Source organism: Monodelphis domestica, chromosome 3 (genome assembly GCF_027887165.1).
Source record: "Monodelphis domestica isolate mMonDom1 chromosome 3, mMonDom1.pri, whole genome shotgun sequence".
Taxonomy (NCBI): Eukaryota; Metazoa; Chordata; class Mammalia; order Didelphimorphia; family Didelphidae; genus Monodelphis; species Monodelphis domestica.
In genome coordinates, this window is record NC_077229.1 from 480,199,590 (window position 1) to 480,209,592 (window position 10,003).

The window sequence follows — 10,003 nt, forward strand, 5'->3', positions numbered from 1 at the left end:
AAAGGAATACACCTTCTCAGCACCACATGACACATTCACAAAGATTGACCATACATTAGGTCACAGAAACATGGCACACAAATGCAGAAAAGCAGAAATAATAAATGCAGCCTATTCAGATCACAAGGCAATAAAATAATGATCAGTAATGGTACATGGAAAACCAAATCAAAAACTAATTGGAAATTAAACTATGATACTCCAAAATCGTTTAGTTAGAGAAGAAATCATAGAAACAATTAATAAATTCACCGAGGAAAATGACAATGGTGAGACATCCTTTCAAACCTTTTGGGATGCAGCCAAAGTGGAAATCAGAGGTAAATTCATATCCCTGAGTGCATATATTAACAAACTAGGGAGAGCAGAGATCAATCAATTGGAAATGCAAATAAAAAAACCCAAAAGTGATCAAATTAAAACCCCCCAGCAGAAAACCAAACTTGAATTCCTAAAAATTAAGGGAGAAATTAATAAAATCGAAAGTGATAGAACTATTGATTTAATAAATAAGACAAGAAGCTGGTACTTTGAAAAAACAAACAAAATAGACAAAGTACTGGTCAATCTAATTAAAAAAAGGAAAGAAGAAAAGCAAATTAACAGCATCAAAGACGAAATAGAGGACAGCACCTCCGATGAAGAGGAAATTAAGGTAATCATTAAAAATTACTTTACCCAATTATATGGCAATAAATACACCAATTCAGGTGATATGCAAGAATATATACAAAAATACAAACTGCCTAGACTAACAGAAGAAGAAATAGAATTCTTAAATAATCCCATATCAGAAAATGAAATCCAACAGGCCATCAAAGAACTTCCTAAGAAAAAATCCCCAGGGCCTGATGGATTCACCAGTGAATTCTATCAAACATTCAGAGAACAGTTAATCCCAATACTATACAAACTATTTGACATAATAAGCAAAGAGGGAGTTCTACCAAACTCCTTTTATGACACAAACATGGTACTGATTCCAAAACCATGCAGACCAAAAACAGAGAAAGAAAATTATAGACCAATCTCCCTAATGAATATAGAAGCAAAAATCTTAAATAGAATACTAGCAAAAAGACTCCAGCAACTGATCAGAACGGTCATCCATCATGATCAAGTAGGATTTATACCAGGGATGCAGGGCTGGTTCAATATTAGGAAAACCATCCACATAATTGACCACATCAACAAGCAAACCAACAAGAACCACATGATTATCTCAATAGATGCAGAAAAAGCCTTTGATAAAATACAACACCCATTCCTATTAAAAACACTAGAAAGCATAGGAATAGAAGGGTCATTCCTAAAAATAATAAACAGTATATATCTAAAACCATCAGCTAATATCATCTGCAATGGGGATACACTAGATGCATTCCCAATAAGATCAGGAGTGAAACAAGGATGCCCATTATCACCTCTACTATTTGACATTGTACTAGAAACACTAGCAGTAGCAATTAGAGAAGAAAAAGAAATTGAAGGCATCAAAATAGGCAAGGAGGAGACCAAGTTATCACTCTTTGCAGATGACATGATGGTCTACTTAAAGAATTCTAGAGATTCAACCAAAAAGCTAATTGAAATAATCAACGACTTTAGCAAAGTTGCAGGATACAAAATAAACCCACATAAATCATCAGCATTTCTATATATCTCCAACACAGCTCAGCAGCAAAAACTAGAAAGAGAAATCCCATTCAAAATCACCTAAGACAATATAAAATACTTAGGAATCTATTTGCCGAGACAAACACAGGAACTATATAAACATAAGTACAAAACACTCTCCACACAACTGAAACTAGACTTGAGCAATTGGAAAAACATTAACTGCTCATGGGTAGGATGAGCAAATATAATAAAAATGACCATCCTACCCAAACTTATTTATCTATTTAGTGCCATACCCATTGAACTCCCAAAATATTTCTTTACTGATTTAGAAAAAACCATAACAAAGTTCATTTGGAATAACAAAAGATCAAAGATATCCTGGGAAATAATGAAAAAAAAACCCCCACAAATGATGGGGGCCTTGCAGTCCCAGACCTTAAACTGTATTACAAAGCAGCGGTCATCAAAACAATTTGGTACTGGCTAAGAGACATAATGGAGGATCAGTGGAATAGACTGGGGGGCAAGAGACCTCAGCAAGACAGTCTATGATAAGCCCAAAGATCTGAGCTTTTGGGACCAAAACCCATTATTTGATAAAAACTGCTGGGAAAATTGGAAGACAGTGTGGGAGAGATTAGGAATTGATCAACACCTCACACCCTACACCAAGATAAATTCAAAATGGGTGAATGACTTAAACATAAAGAAGGAAACCATAAGTAAATTGGGTAAACACAGAATAGTATACATGTCAGACCTTTGGGAGGGGAAAGACTTTAAAACCAAGCAAGACATAGAAAGAGTCACAAAATGTAAAATAAATAATTTCGACTACATCAAATTAAAAAGCTTTTGTACAAACAAAACCAATGTAACTAAAATCAGAAGGGAAACAACAAATTGGGAAAAAACTTCATAAAAACCTCTGACAAAGGTTTAATTACTCAAATTTATAAAGAGCTAAATCTATTGTACAAAAATCCAAGCCATTCTCCAATTGATAAATGGGAAAGGGACATGGATAGGCAGTTTTCAGATAAAGAAATCAAAACTATTAATAAGCACATGAAGAAGTGTTCTAAATCTCTTATAATCAGAGAGATGCAAATCAAAACAACTCTGAGGTATCATCTCACACCTAGCAGATTGGCTAACATGACAGCAAAGGAAAGTAATGAATGCTGGAGAGGATGTGGCAAAGTAGGGACATTAATTCATTACTGGTGGAGTTGTGAACTGATCCAACCATTCTGGAGGGCAATTTGGAACTATGCCCAAAGGATGCTAAAAGAATGTCTACCCTTTGATCCAGCCATAGCACTGCTGGGTTTGTACCCCAAAGAAATAATAAGGAAAAAGGCTTGTACAAGAATATCCATAGCTGTGCTCTTTATGGTGGCCAAAAATTGGAAAATGAGGGGATTCCCTTCAATTGGGGAATGGCTGAACAAATTATGGTATATGTTGGTGATGGAATACTATTGTGCAAAAAGGAATAATAAAGTGAAGGAATTCAATGGATACTGGAACGACCCCCAGGAAGTGATGCAGAGCGAGAGGAGCAGAACCAGGGGAACATTGTACACAGAGACTAATACACTGTGGTATAATCGAACATAATGGACTTCTCCATTAGTAGCGGTGTAATGTCCTTGAACAATCTGCATGGATCTAGGAGAAAAAACACTATTCATAAGCAGAGGACAAACTGTGGGAGTAGAAACACCGAGGAAAAGCAACTGCCCAACTACAGCGGTTGATGGGACATGACAGATGAGACTTTAAAGGAACACTCTAATGCAAATACTAACAACATGACAATGGGTTCAAATCAAGAACACATGTGATACCCAGTGGAATCACGCATCAGCTAAGGGGGGTGGGGGAGGAGGAAAAGAAAATGATCTTTATCTTTAATGAGTAATGCTTGGAAATGATCAAATAAAATATTATTTAAAAAAACAAAAAAATAAAAACAACAACAATAACAATAACAACAAAAGAAAAATAAAAAAAAAGAAATTATCTACAAAAATTTTCCCCAAATTTACTTTTTTTTTCCAATCTTGGCCACATTAGTTTTATTTCCATATATTCCATTATATCATCTGCAAAAAGAGATAATTTTATTTTCCCATTCAGATTCCTTCAATTTCTTTTTGTTTCTGATTACTCTAGAATATCTAATGCAGTATTAAATAATATTGGTGATAATGGACATCCTTGTTTCACTCCTGATATTATTGGCACAAAACTTTGTAATAAATGTTTATCAATAAATATGAGGTAATATATTCCCTGTTCTAATCTGTTTAAAATATCTCCTTTTATGTGTAGATCTTGTATCCATTTTTAACTTTATCTTAATAAATGGTATAAGATATTTATGCCTACTTCATGCCAAAATTTCAACAGTTTAACAATTTTTACCAAATAGTGATTTTTATGACCAAAACTTGTATCTTTACTATTCTGAAATACAAAGTTACTATAATCTTTTTCACTATTGGTAATGTCTATTTGTATTGCTGATCCACCTTTCTGTTTCTTAGCCAGTAACAAATAGTTCTGATAATTACTGCTTGATAATACAATTTAAAACCTAGTACTGCGAGACAGCATTCTTTTATATTTTTTCTTTAGTTTATCTAATATTCTTGATCTTTTATTCTTCTAATTGAATTTGTTATTATTTTTTCTAGTGCAAAAATTTTTTTTTGGTAATTTAATTGGTATGGCATTGAATGAGCTGATTAGATTAGGTAGTATTGCCATTTGAATAATTTTGATTTTGCCCCTCCCTAAATAACGAATATTTCTTCAGTTTACTAAGAATGAATATTGTAGTTTGACAAAAGCTTTTTCTGCATCTATTAATAAAATCACAATATGTGTTACATTTTTCATTGATATAATTAAATACATTGATAATTTTCCTTATATTAAACTGTCCCTACAGTCCTGGTGTAAATCTTGTTTAGTCATAATGCATAATCTTTGTGGTATATTGCTGTATTTGCTAGCTAGTGATTTTTTTAAGGATTTTTGCATCAATATTCATAATTGAAATTGGCCTATCATTTTCTTTGGTTTTCCTCTTCTTTATTTAAATATCAGCACCATATTTATTTCAAAAAGGAATTTGGTAGAACTCTACCTATTATTTTAAATAGTTCATTTAATATTGGAATATTGATTTTTAAATGTTTAGTAGAATTCATTTGTAAACCCATTTGGTCTGGATGTTTTTTTCTTAGACAGTTCATTTATGATTCTTTCTTTGACAGCACATATACTAAAATTGGAATGATACAGAGAAGATTAGCATGGCCCCTGCTAAAGGATGACATGGAAATTCATGAAGCATTCCATATTTTTCCTACCCAAATTAATTTACTTATTTAGTGACATACCTATCAAACTACCAAGATACTTTTTATTGAATTAGAAAAATTATAATAAAGTTCACTTGAAAGAACAAAAGATCAAGAATATCAAGGGAAAAAATGTCATGAATGGGGGCCTAGAAGTACCAGACCTTAAGCTATACTACAAAGCAGTGATCATCAAAACAATATGGTACTGGCTAAGAGACAGAAGGGAGGACCAATAGAATAGATATAGGGTAAATGACCTCAGCAAGATAGTGTATAATAAACCCAAAGATCCAAGCTTTTGGGACAAGAAAAACAGTATGGGAAAGATTAGGTTTAGAACAACATCTGGATAAATTCCTTAAATGTAAAGAATGAAACTATAAGTAAATTACATGAACATAGAGTAGTATACCTGTCAGACCTGTTGGAAAGGAAAGAATTGAAGACAAAGCAAGAGATAGAGAATATTACAAAATGTAAAATGAATAATTTTGATTACACTAAATTAAAAAGCTTTTGTACAAACAAAACCAATGCAACCAAAATTAGAAAGGAAGCAACAAATTGGTAAAAAAAATCTTTATAACAAAACCCTCTGACAAAGGTATAATTTCTCAAATTTATAAGGAGATAAATCAATTGTACAAAAAAAAAACCTAAGCCATTCCCCAATTGATAAATGTCCAAGGGACATGAATAGGCAATTTTAAATAAAGAAATCAAAACTATCAATAAATACATTTAAAAAGTGTTCTAAATCTCTCATAATTAGAGAAAGGAAAACAAAACAACTCTGAGGTACCACCTCATGCCTAGCAGATTGGCCAATATAACAGCAAAGGAAAGTAATAAATGTTGGAGGGGATATGACTAAATTAGGATATTAATGCATTGTTGGTGGAGTTCTGAATTGATCCAACCATTCTGGAAGGTAATTTGGAACCATGCCCAAAGGACTTTAAAATACTGCTTGCCCTTTGACTGAGCTATACCACTGTTGGGTCTGTAGCACAAAGAGATTCATAGTTGCACTCTTTGTGGTGGCAAAAATTTGGAAAATGAGGGGATGCCCTTCAATTGGAGAATGGCTGATTCCCATTGTCCTTTTTTCTCTTTGTCTGTCTACTCTTCCAAGATTCCCTCTATTATACTTCCCCCTCCCTGGCTATTTCTTGTAAGTTAATAAGACTTTTATCCATCTAGTGTATGTGCTGTTCCCTCTTTAATCTAAATTTAAAGAAAATGAGGTTCTAGCACTTTAAGCCTTCTATTTCCTCCTTTTTTTGCACTGTAACATTTTGTTAAATGGTAACAATTATTTCATTCATGCCTTTTTTATGACATAATTCTTCCACTTTGCCTCTTCCTTACTTATTATTATTTTTACTAATTCTATTTTATTTAACCTGACCTCAAGCTTTATATCTATATTTGCACTTTTAATCTCTCCAAGTAGTGATATTTTTCTTAACAGTTACAGATACTATTTTCCTATAAGAACTAAATAGTATGACCTTATTGAATGCCTTATAATTGATATATCAAGTTTACCTTCTTATGTTTATTCTGATTCTTGTAGACAAAACTTCCTACTCAGTATGGTGTTTTCCTCAAGAATATCTGAAAATTCGTTAATTTCTTAAGTAAACACTTTTTTTCCTACTAAAATTATGCTCAGCTTTGCCAAGTAGATATTTCTTGGTTATAACTCCAACTCTTTTGTTCTTTGAAATATTTTCTTCCACAACCTTTGTTTTTAGAAGGTTGAGGTTGCTAAGTCTTGGGTTCCTGCTTCTCCAAGCTTACCTCCCAGTGACTGACCCCACCAGGGTCCCTGGCAGTGCTGCACCACAAGCAAATGTTTATTTCTTGCATTTCCCAGATGGATGCAAGAGTTAACTTGCCTTTCTTCCCTGGAATGACAATTAGGTACTTGACTCTCCTGGGAGTAACTAAAGGTAAGAGAGTTTTAACCTCTCAGCAGCTGCACTCATCCATATGTATCTTGGTCATTCCTCCTAGGAGCCTGGTTCTATGTGGTGTCAGGTAAGCACACACACACACACACACACACACACACACACACACACACATATCAACATTCCCAAATCAGGACAATTTGAATTTTCTTTAGTAATAATGGACCAACTAACTAGATGGCCAGAAGCTTTTCCATCTAGTAAAAACACATCAAGTTTTGTAGCTAAAATCTTGTTGAAAGAGATCATTCCAAGATATGGTATACAAAAGAGTAGATTCTGACAAAAGCAGCCATTTTATAGATTCAGTTCTAAAACACATTTATGAGAATCTGAGTATCACACCAAAATTTCATGTCCCATATCACCCCCAATGTTCTGGGAAGGTGGAGAGAATAAATAGAGAAATAAAACTATGGTTGGGACATTATGCATGGAAACTCATTTGAAGTAGCTAGAGATTTTGCCTCTAGCGGTATTCTATCTGTGCACTATACCAAGAGGAGATGTGCATATCTCACCAAATGAAATGTTATTTGGACATTCACCATTGCAGGCAAAAAGTTTTAAAACAGCTTATGTATCTATGCTTGGAGGGGATCTTGCACTTGATGAATATATCACAGAGTTACAAAACAGGGTTGGAGAGTTACAAGAAATGGGAATTTTAACTCAAGGGGGTCTATTAGATTATGCACTCCTTTCGATAAAACCTGGGGATTCCATTTACATAAAAAACTTTAATAGAACTAGCTCAACACAACCATTATGGTTAGGGCCTTTCCATGTTATTTTGACAATACCATCAGCTATTCATGTATTAGAGAAAGAAATGTAATTGCATTGCTAGCATGTGAAAAATGAAGTAGCAGCAGAACAAATTTCATCAGCCAACATAGTTGCAGTCAAAAAAGATATCAGGAGAAGAAGAACAAGAACAAGAACAAGAAGAACAAGAAGAAGAAGAAGAACAACAACAACAACAACAACAACAACAAGAACAAGAAAATGGAGACAGAGATCAAGATCAAGACAAAGGAGAAGACAAAATAGAAGAAGCATAGATGACAGCAAAAAAATAAAAAACAATTGAACTGTAACAAAGACACTTCAGAAAAAAAAACACAGAGAAGAGGAACACAGATTGATTATGGACATGAACTGTAAGATTTTTGCACCATCATAACACTACACACTTCCACTATACTTGGAAACAAACTCTACATAGAAACAAAACAAAGACAAAAGACTGTAGCAGAGAAGGTGACTTTAAAGATTTGGTAAATATGCACTACAAAATAACATACAAAAAGAGGACACATTTCTCACAAAGTCTGCAACATCATAACCAGGTGATGAGTATCCATAGAAATAAATAAATACAGGTAAATCACCTTGGGAAAATAATAAAAATTGTACACATTAAAATAATGAGATCTTATCTCACAGGAAGACTATGTGTTCCTTGGAGATAAAATCAAGAAAACATACATAACTTTCTAAAGAAAATCTTTAAGATTTTTTCAGACTATTTTAAACGGGGGAAGTTTATTTTCCTCCTGCAACATGTAAATAGTTTATACATAACATATACATAGATATAGATATTGTACAGATCTGTATATTTCTATAGATGTGTACATAGTTAACTTATTAAAATGTTTTGATTTTATTAGTATAGTAAGATGAATTTGAGTTTTAATGTAGTTTGTTTTGGTTTTCTGTATTAGTAATAGAATGAGGTCTTAATGTATTAAAAAGTTTCATATGAATTGTTCAAATGGGATTTGTAAAATAAAGTTTGAGTTTTGCATAGTTATTATTTTAGATAGACTTCAGTTTTTTGTAAAAGTATTTTACTGTTTCAAAAGTTTCTCAAAAGTTTGCATTTTGTATTTTCCATTTTGAATTTCTGTAATTGTATGTTTTGCACTTGCATTTGTACAAATGTGTTTTCATAAACTAGGTGCATTGCCAATAAGATCAGGAGTGAAACAAGGATGCCCATTATCACCTCTACTATTTGACATTGTACTAGAAACACTAGCAGTAGCAATTAGAGAAGAAAAAGAAATTGAAGGCATTAAAATAGGAAATGAGGAGACCAAGTTATCACTCTTTGTGGATGATATGATGGTCTACTTAAAGAATCCTAGAGATTCAATCAAAAAGCTAGTGGAAATAATCAACAACTTTAGCAAAGTTGCAGGATACAAAATAAACCCGCATAAGTCATCAGCATTTCTATATATTTCCAAAATAGCTCAGCAGCAAAAACTAGAAAGAGAAATCTCATTCAAAATCACCCAAGACAATATAAAATACTTAGGAATTTATCTGCCGAGACAAGCACAGGAACTATATGAACACAACTACAAAACACCCTCTACACAACTAAAACTAGACTTAAGCAATTGGAAAAACATTAACTTCTCATGGGTAGGATGATCCAATATAATAAAAATGAACATCCTACCCAAACTTATCTATCTATTTAGTGCTCTACCCACTGAACTTTCAAAAAATTTTTTTTACTGAATTAGAAAAACACATGACAAAGTTCATTTGGAAGAACAAAGGATCAAAGATATCCAGGGAAATACTGAAAAAAAAATACAAAGGAAGGTGGCCTTGCAGTCCCAGATCTCAAACTATATTGTAAAGCAGTGGTCATCAAAACAATTTGGTACAGGCTAAGAGACAGAAAGGAGGATCAATGGACTAGATTTGGGGTAAGTGACCTCAGCAAGACAGTCTATGACAAACCCAAAGCCCCCAGCTTTTGGGACAAAAATCCCCTATTCAATAAAAACTGTTGGGAAAACTGGAAGACAGTATGGGAGAGATTAGGTTTGGATCAACACCTCACACTCTACACCAAGATAAACTCAGAATGGGTGAATGACTTGAACATAAGAAGGAAATTATAAATAAACTAGGTGAACACCAAATAGTATACATGTCAGACCTGTGGGAAGGGAAAGACTTTAAAACCAAGCAAGGCATAGAAAGAGTCACAAA

At 33.3% G+C, this 10,003-nt stretch overlaps 1 non-coding gene across 1 annotated transcript; it reads left to right on the forward strand.

Moving 5' to 3' along the window:
- Window positions 1-4,901: 4,901 nt before the first annotated feature.
- LOC130458562 (U6 spliceosomal RNA) lies at window positions 4,902-5,004 on the forward strand. Its single transcript, XR_008917978.1, has one exon. It is a non-coding gene; the product is annotated as a U6 spliceosomal RNA (small nuclear RNA).
- Window positions 5,005-10,003: the final 4,999 nt, after the last annotated feature.